Source organism: Oryzias melastigma, linkage group LG22 (assembly GCF_002922805.2).
Source record: "Oryzias melastigma strain HK-1 linkage group LG22, ASM292280v2, whole genome shotgun sequence".
NCBI lineage: Eukaryota > Metazoa > Chordata > Actinopteri > Beloniformes > Adrianichthyidae > Oryzias > Oryzias melastigma.
This window is the reverse complement of record NC_050533.1, coordinates 25152674-25160202: the sequence shown is the minus strand read 5'-3', so window position 1 is coordinate 25160202 and position 7529 is coordinate 25152674. Positions and strand designations below refer to the sequence as shown.

General features: G+C 34.9%; 1 pseudogene; it reads left to right on the top strand.

Moving 5' to 3' along the window:
* Nucleotides 1-4164, top strand: part of LOC112139664 — a 5270-nt pseudogene extending 1106 nt beyond the window's left edge.
* The last annotated feature ends 3365 nt before the right edge of the window (nt 4165-7529 follow it).

The window sequence follows — 7529 nt, the reverse complement described above, 5'->3', positions numbered from 1 at the left end:
AAAAAAAAAAAAAAAATCGTCCCCAATTGATATTTTGATCATCTTTTGCTACAATTTACTACATTTATAAAGATCGCGAATCAGCGATGTTGGACCTCGCAAATATCCGTACTCGAAATTTTGGGAGCAGACCGCGAATATCCGAGCACCAGGATACTCGTTACATATGGAGAGAAATTAGACTCACTTGGATTTGTGCGTGCATAATTCTTGATTTGTGCGTAAATTAGGATTTGTGCATAAATTTGGATTTGTGCGTGGGTAGCTCTTGATTTGTGTGTAACTTTAGATTTGTGCATGCCTAATTCTTGATTTATTACTCACATAATACGTTTTGTGTATAAGTAAAAAAAATATGAAATAAAAAAAATACAAAATGCAATTTACGTACGCACACATTAAGATTACAACAGCTTGGAACTACGTACACACTCAAATCTTTAAAAAACATCCACAAATCCCTTGTTACGCACACACGAAGCCAAAGTTACGCACGGATCTACTGTGAGACTCTTTTCACGTCTCACAAATTCGTCCGTAAGTGCTGCGTTTAAGTACTAGTGGAATGCTCGGTCATTAGAGTTCTTATCAGCCTTCCCTTCTAAACGTATTTCCTTCAGTGGGTGTTGCAGGGCTTAAAAATACTTTCAAAGAAAATGAAAAGGATTATCTGAGAATATGACGTTTACTTTTAAAAGCTAATATATATATTAAAAATATATTATTCTCCGAGACACCGAATTGATACAAAATGCGTAACAGGAACGACCAGTAGGGGGCAGACTGTTTTTTTCTTCCGGAAAAATCAACAGCAGTCAGACTGAGAGTCACGGGAAGAATGGCGGCCCATCTTGGTGGTCAGCGCCCCGAAGTAAGTAGCCTCTATGTTCAACACTAACATCTACTGTCTTCAGATATTGATTGAGTCATTGTCTGCATTGTTTTAATGTTTTATGCGCTCAGTTGTTGGTATAGGCCACGACGTTCGGTGTCTCGGAGAATAATATATTTTTTAATATATATATTAGCTTTTAAAAGTAAACGTCATATTCTCAGATAATCCTTTTTATTTTCTTTGAAAGTATTTTTAAGCCCTGCAACACCCACTGAAGGAAATACGTTTAGAAGGGAAGGCTGATAAGAACTCTAATGACCGAGCATTCCACTAGTACTTAAACGCAGCACTTACGGACGAATTTGTGAGACGTGAAAAGAGTCTCACAGTAGATCCGTGCGTAACTTTGGCTTCGTGTGTGCGTAACAAGGGATTTGTGGATGTTTTTTAAAGATTTCAGTGTGTACGTAGTTTCAAGCTGTTGTAATCTTAATGTGTGCATACGTAAATTGCATTTTGCATTTTTTTATTTCATATTTTTTTTTACTTATACACAAAACGTATTATGTGAGTAATAAATCAAGAATTAGGCATGCACAAATCTAAAGTTACACACAAATCAAGAGCTACCCACGCACAAATCCAAATTTATGCACAAATCCTAATTTACGCACGCACAAAGCAAGAATACGCACGCACAAATCCTAATTTACGCACAAATCAAGAATTATGCACGCACAAATCCAAGTGAGTCTAATTTCTCTCCATAATTACAGCCCTAATGAATAGCTTAGCTCTTTTGTGTCATTCATCGGAAACTTTACCAGATTAAAACTGTAAAACTGTGATTTTTGTTTTAGGTACTTATGGGACTGTTTTCAAAGCTAAAAACAGAGAAACCCACAAAATTGTGGCTTTAAAAAGAGTCAGACTAGACGACGACGATGAGGTTTGTAAACACAGTTGGATGACAGATGCTCCTTTAGCATGCTAGCACTAACAAATCGTTTTAATTTAGGGAGTACCGAGTTCTGCTTTGAGGGAAATCTGTCTTTTGAAGGAACTAAAGCATAGAAACATTGTCAGGTCAGTTCACTGTCAAACTAATAAAGTTGAATTAGCATGTAGTGTAATGACAATAACATCACTCTCTGTTCATTCATTAGATTACACGATGTGTTGCACAGTGACAAAAAGCTAACCCTGGTCTTTGAGTATTGTGATCAGGTGAGTTACTCTTTATCATACTTTTTTTTTGCACCGTTTCAAATCTAATGTTTCAAATTCGTTGCAGGATTTGAAGAAATATTTTGACAGCTGCAATGGGGATCTAGATCCTGAAACTGTGAAGGTTAGAGATCAAATGAATCATTCTGAAGATCACAGATCTTTCTATAATAACATTGTGCATATGTAGAACAATAAATATACGTTTGTTTTTGTGTACAGTCATTCATGTACCAGCTGTTGTAAGGTCTAGCTTTTCTGTCCCAGCCGAAATATCCTTAATAGAGACCTGAAGCCTCAGAATCTCCTCATCAACAGAGTGAGTGTTTTACTGTACTCTTGAATGTGTGTAAATAAATGATTTGTGTACTGTTAGACTGAAGATAAAAAACAATAATGCATTTTTTTTCTGCTTTTGTAGAACGGAGAATTGAAGCTGGCTGACTTTGGGCTGGCCCGAGCTTTTGGTATTCCAGTGAGGTGTTACTCTGCAGAGGTTGGTTGTACATTATGGAACCAGAAACTAATACGTGAACATTTCTGTTAAAAAGTGTAGAACCTGAATATGCAGATATGTCGTGGCTATTTTTTTTGATAGTCCTAAGAGGAGTATTTTCACTACAAATTTTAACTTTTAGATACATTGACTGTTGCTCAATTAGAGGTTTTGGTTGTTTTTGACTGATAAGTCTTCTGCATCATTCAGTCATACCAAAAATAAAACGAGAGAAAAGCAAAACTGTGTGATTTTTTTTTTTTTTTTTTTTTGCGCAGAAAAAAAATATTTTTCATTCCGATTTCGAATGTAACCAATTTTTTTCTTGGTGTCGACCAATATTTGCATAATTTGAGTTTATCGTATCAGACTGATCCTTAAAAAATGCATCAAAATTGTTCCGACTGTTTTCACTTGGATATTTGTTCCTAATAATCCCTGATTTATAGTTACATCTAATAATCTGCAAATGTTTTTATATATATTTTCAAAGTTTTAAAGTGATTTCCATGAGATCAGATCATGAGATCACCTTAAAAAGGTCAAGTATGTGATTGTGTAGTAAAAGAAAAGTTGTGAATTTTCATGTTGTCGTTCCTATTATGATAAATATAAATTAACTTTTTCTTTTAGCATAAAAAAAATAAATAAAAAAATACTTTTTCAAAATGTGAAATAGCTTCTAACTTTTGACAAAGGTTCCTTTCAAAATAAAAGACTTCCTGTGTCAGAAAGGATCATCTCAAAGCAGCAAAAATGACAATACGAGTAAGAAAACAGTTTATTTTTCACTTTGTGGTGAAATGTATATCTAACAGCCTAAAAATAAATCAAAACTACTTTATTGTTTTAAGCATAATGAGGCACCTCAAATGCTTCAATTTGTTAAAAAACCCAAATAGCTTCCTAATAATCCTTGAATATAAATTTTTGTTGTCCTTACTGACCTCAGATAATTTTTTTTGTGGTATGGCGATCACAAATCTTTTAAAAAGTTTTAGCTCGACTTTGTTTAAATCCGTTTTAACACCCATGTTTGTTTCCTCAGATTATACGCCTACGAAGTTGACAAATCGTGGGAAGTGAATGAAATTCTTGGAAACAGCATCGCCGTGTTCCAGGGACTGTCCAACGTGGCCCTGAACTGTGAGTTTGCCGAGATTAATAGACTAATAGATCCATGAACGTCTTCATGTTCCTTATCTGAGCTGGAATCTGGAAAGCTCCGATATTTCTCACCATTTTTTTTTTGCAACGATAATGTTAGGTTAGGCTGTAAGCTAGCATACAGAGAGCTCTCAGTAACGGGCAGGGTTGCCCAGCGTCCACAACCAAGATATGCATTTCTAGCCAATTACTGCCGCTCTGCAGAAACTATGTTCTAGAAAACGACAGGTTTTTGATTTGATTTCCCTCCTCTAGACCGAGTCTTAGAGTATCATGGAATCTGGCTTGATGATGCTTCATCTTTTTCAGTCCACATTGACCATCTGCAGTCAAAGGTTAATGACTTACTTTATTTATATAGCATTTCACAGCTCCTTTCAGTGTACCAAAGGGCTTCAGAATAAAAAAAGAAGAAAAATAGACAAATTAAGAACAAAATTTATAAAAACAGCATAAAATTACAAAAACAGTCTACAGTAAAACACATAAAAGATACATTAGAATACAATAAAACAAATAAAATAAAATATGATAGACTACTGAGCATTCTGTAAAGATGTGTTTTTACACAACATTTAAAGGTCTGATTCTATAACTGAAGGCCGGCAACAGAAAAAGAAGAAAACAGTTATGTGGCCCTCACAAAAAAGTCAAAATGAAGATTTGCTTAAAGAATGCGTTCCTTTCCTGCTTAGTCTGCAAGAAAAACATTGATTTAAAATAGCGCGATACATTACGTATCCTGATACTTGTCTCACGATACGATAGATATCACGATTTTACCAGAAATTCCGGTTCCGTATCGAGCTGCTCTAAAAGACTCAGTGCTGCCCACTAGTGGCCGGAGGTTTAGGTGGAAAACAAAAGTAAAACACTGAAGGACGCTCATAAATACTTAATTATATATCAATTAGGGCTGGGAATCACTGGGTACCTCACAATACAATACGATACGCGATTCATGGCTCACGATATCAATAATATCGCAATACTTTGATAATTGATAAAAATCTTCACTAATAACTAACATTATATAGAAGAACATGTTTTTTGGGAAATGTATATCCCCGTTTTTTTTTTTTTTTAGCTTAAACACAGTCATAATAAACAACTTTTCTTATTTTTTGCGACAAATTATAGACACTTTTGTGCAACATTGCTGAAATCTGTAATACTATGTCATTGACAACAACTGAATTGGAATTATCTGTCAAATTCAATGTTAACAATAGTAAACATGATCAGTGCCACTATTTAATGCAGAATTAAACAACAGTGCAGTTGTAAACAATAGAACAAAAATTAAATAATCCAAGTGGCGACAGCTATCTACCTCCAAAGAAACGTCACATCAAAGGATGAAGAATATGATGTTTTTTTAATTGTTTAAATGTTTTACAGCCTTTCTCAAAATTGACCTAATATTTTGTGCACTTTTCCCTCACTTGAAAAGGGCTGAGCATCCAAAACTGTAGGCTGATTTACTCAGACTGTCACTTGAGATTATTTTTCCAATCTTTATCATTTTTTCATTTGGTCAGTCAGCAGTTAATAGGTAAAAACCTTAAAACACACATAATAATGGAAATAAACATAATTTTAAGTGCTTCAATTAATTAGCAGCCTCCCTAATTTAACAGTGAACTTATGCACTTTATTTTAATTACATTTTTAATAAAGTTCATACATCAAATTATGCTTTTTTTGTTTAAGAATTACTTTAAATTAACATTAGCAAAAAGTAATTACATTGTTTGAAAACTTCACATTATAAATTTACCAAAGTTACACCAGCAGGTTAAACATTGAAGTGCATGAAAACGAGAATTCCGTCCGGTAGCTGAAGTACAAACAAATAACTGCGAAGCATGCGCCTCGTTCCCACAGCAAACAGGAAGTAAGTGATCGCGGTTATTCTAGCGCTCAGACTTCTTACCGGCTGCCTCTTTGCTCTACACACGCACTACAGAGTCTGTATCTCACCGGTGCTTCTCGCCTTTAGTCAAAACATTGCTATGATACAAGATATATAGCATTACCTGCGATAATGCTAGTGTGAATGCTGAATAGCCAGCTAAAACATTAGCTGAATGCTAAATTAGCCTAAAAAACTTAGGTTAGCCAAAACAGCTAGCATGTATCTGAAAATATAACTAAATAAATATAGCGAAAAACAGAAAAAAGCCTAAATTAGCCAAAACAGCTAGCATGTAAACATGCAAACTCCAAATAACTAAGACTAAAAATATAAAAAATAAAACAAAGCTCATTAGCCAAAACAGCTAGCATGTTGCAGATACTAGTTAAACTCCAAAACGGAATTAAAAAAACTAAACAGAAAGCCATAATTTGCCAAAACAGCTTGCATGAAGCAGAATTATTAGCTAAACTCCAAAGTAGCCTAAACGATCATAGTAAATGCCAAAATAGTCCAAAAAGCTATCAGAATGACAACTTTTTAAACTTTAAAACTGTAACTTCTGAACATAATTATGAATAATAAAAACGCAGGAATATTATTCTAGAATAAATCAACTTAAACCTTAAATAACTTTCAATATTTTAATCTCCACAAAAATATGTTTTGTCAAAATTATACAAATTAGAAATAAGCGTATAACATCGGACCATTAATAATAATAAAATGAAATGATCTGGTAATTGCCCGGAGGGCCGGATTCGGCTTCCGGGCCTTGACTTTGACATATGTGCTTTAAACTTTTAAACTTCAAACTTAATTAATTTATATAGCGCCTTTCATTCAGAGGAAGCTCAAAGCGCTTATCATAAAATCAAATAAAATACATTAAAAAGACTGTGTTAAAAAGCAAATACAGAACTGCAGCTCTAAGAAAACAGTCTGGCTTGGTACTGCTGTGAAGAAACATGTGATAAGAATCAAAATATCTAATATTTCATAAATAATTAGTTTTTTAGTGTCCCAAAGGTAATATATGATCATATTTATGGATATAGTTCACTCTGAAAGGCTTAAGAAAATCATAGTATGGCCACTTTAAGTTTTCAACAAGTTCCTCTTTTTGCTTTTACACTTTATGGTTGCAGTGCTCAACATTTCATGTATAAAAGTCCTAATATTCTGTAGGACACCGTAGGGAATCGAACCCCAACCTGCTAAAGCAGGCGTACCATTACCAGTGTCTTTAGTTTTTGGACTATACATGAAAGGTGAAGCAAAACTGCTGTTCAACTTTGTTTCTGTCTGCGACGTTTGTCCTACTCTTGTACCGATCAACACTGTCTAACATCCAGACGTTCATGAATTTCTGCAGCAGAAACATAGGATCTCGTTCATTTTTATGTATGTACTTTAAGAACAAACTCGTTTCTTGCTCTTCTGTGGGAACATACAAATAAGATCAGTTAGTGTTACATTGTTGTTAGAACTTACAGGGATGATGGTATTCAATTTAATTTCATTTATATAGCCCAAAATCACAAAAGCAATTTCCTCATTGGGCTTCAAGCAAACAGACAAACAAAAGTATTGGCTCACCTACCTCTCCACCATGTTATGGTGATAGTTTACGGGGGGAGATTACGTTCCATGTCCCAAAATATACTTCCATGACAGGCTGCCAAGGCACCTACCTTCAGCTGCTGCCCAAACCACGATGTATCAACTCCTCATCAGCTCTCCTGGAGGTGGTGGGCCAAGGAGGGATGGTTCCCATGTCATTTTTTCAGGTTGGGTGGGACCAGTCCCTCGTCTGCGAGGCCCAGGTTTAAGCCTGTCCTGACTGCAATCAGTGAGTTGCAACTGGACCTTGGTCTTTATGAGTC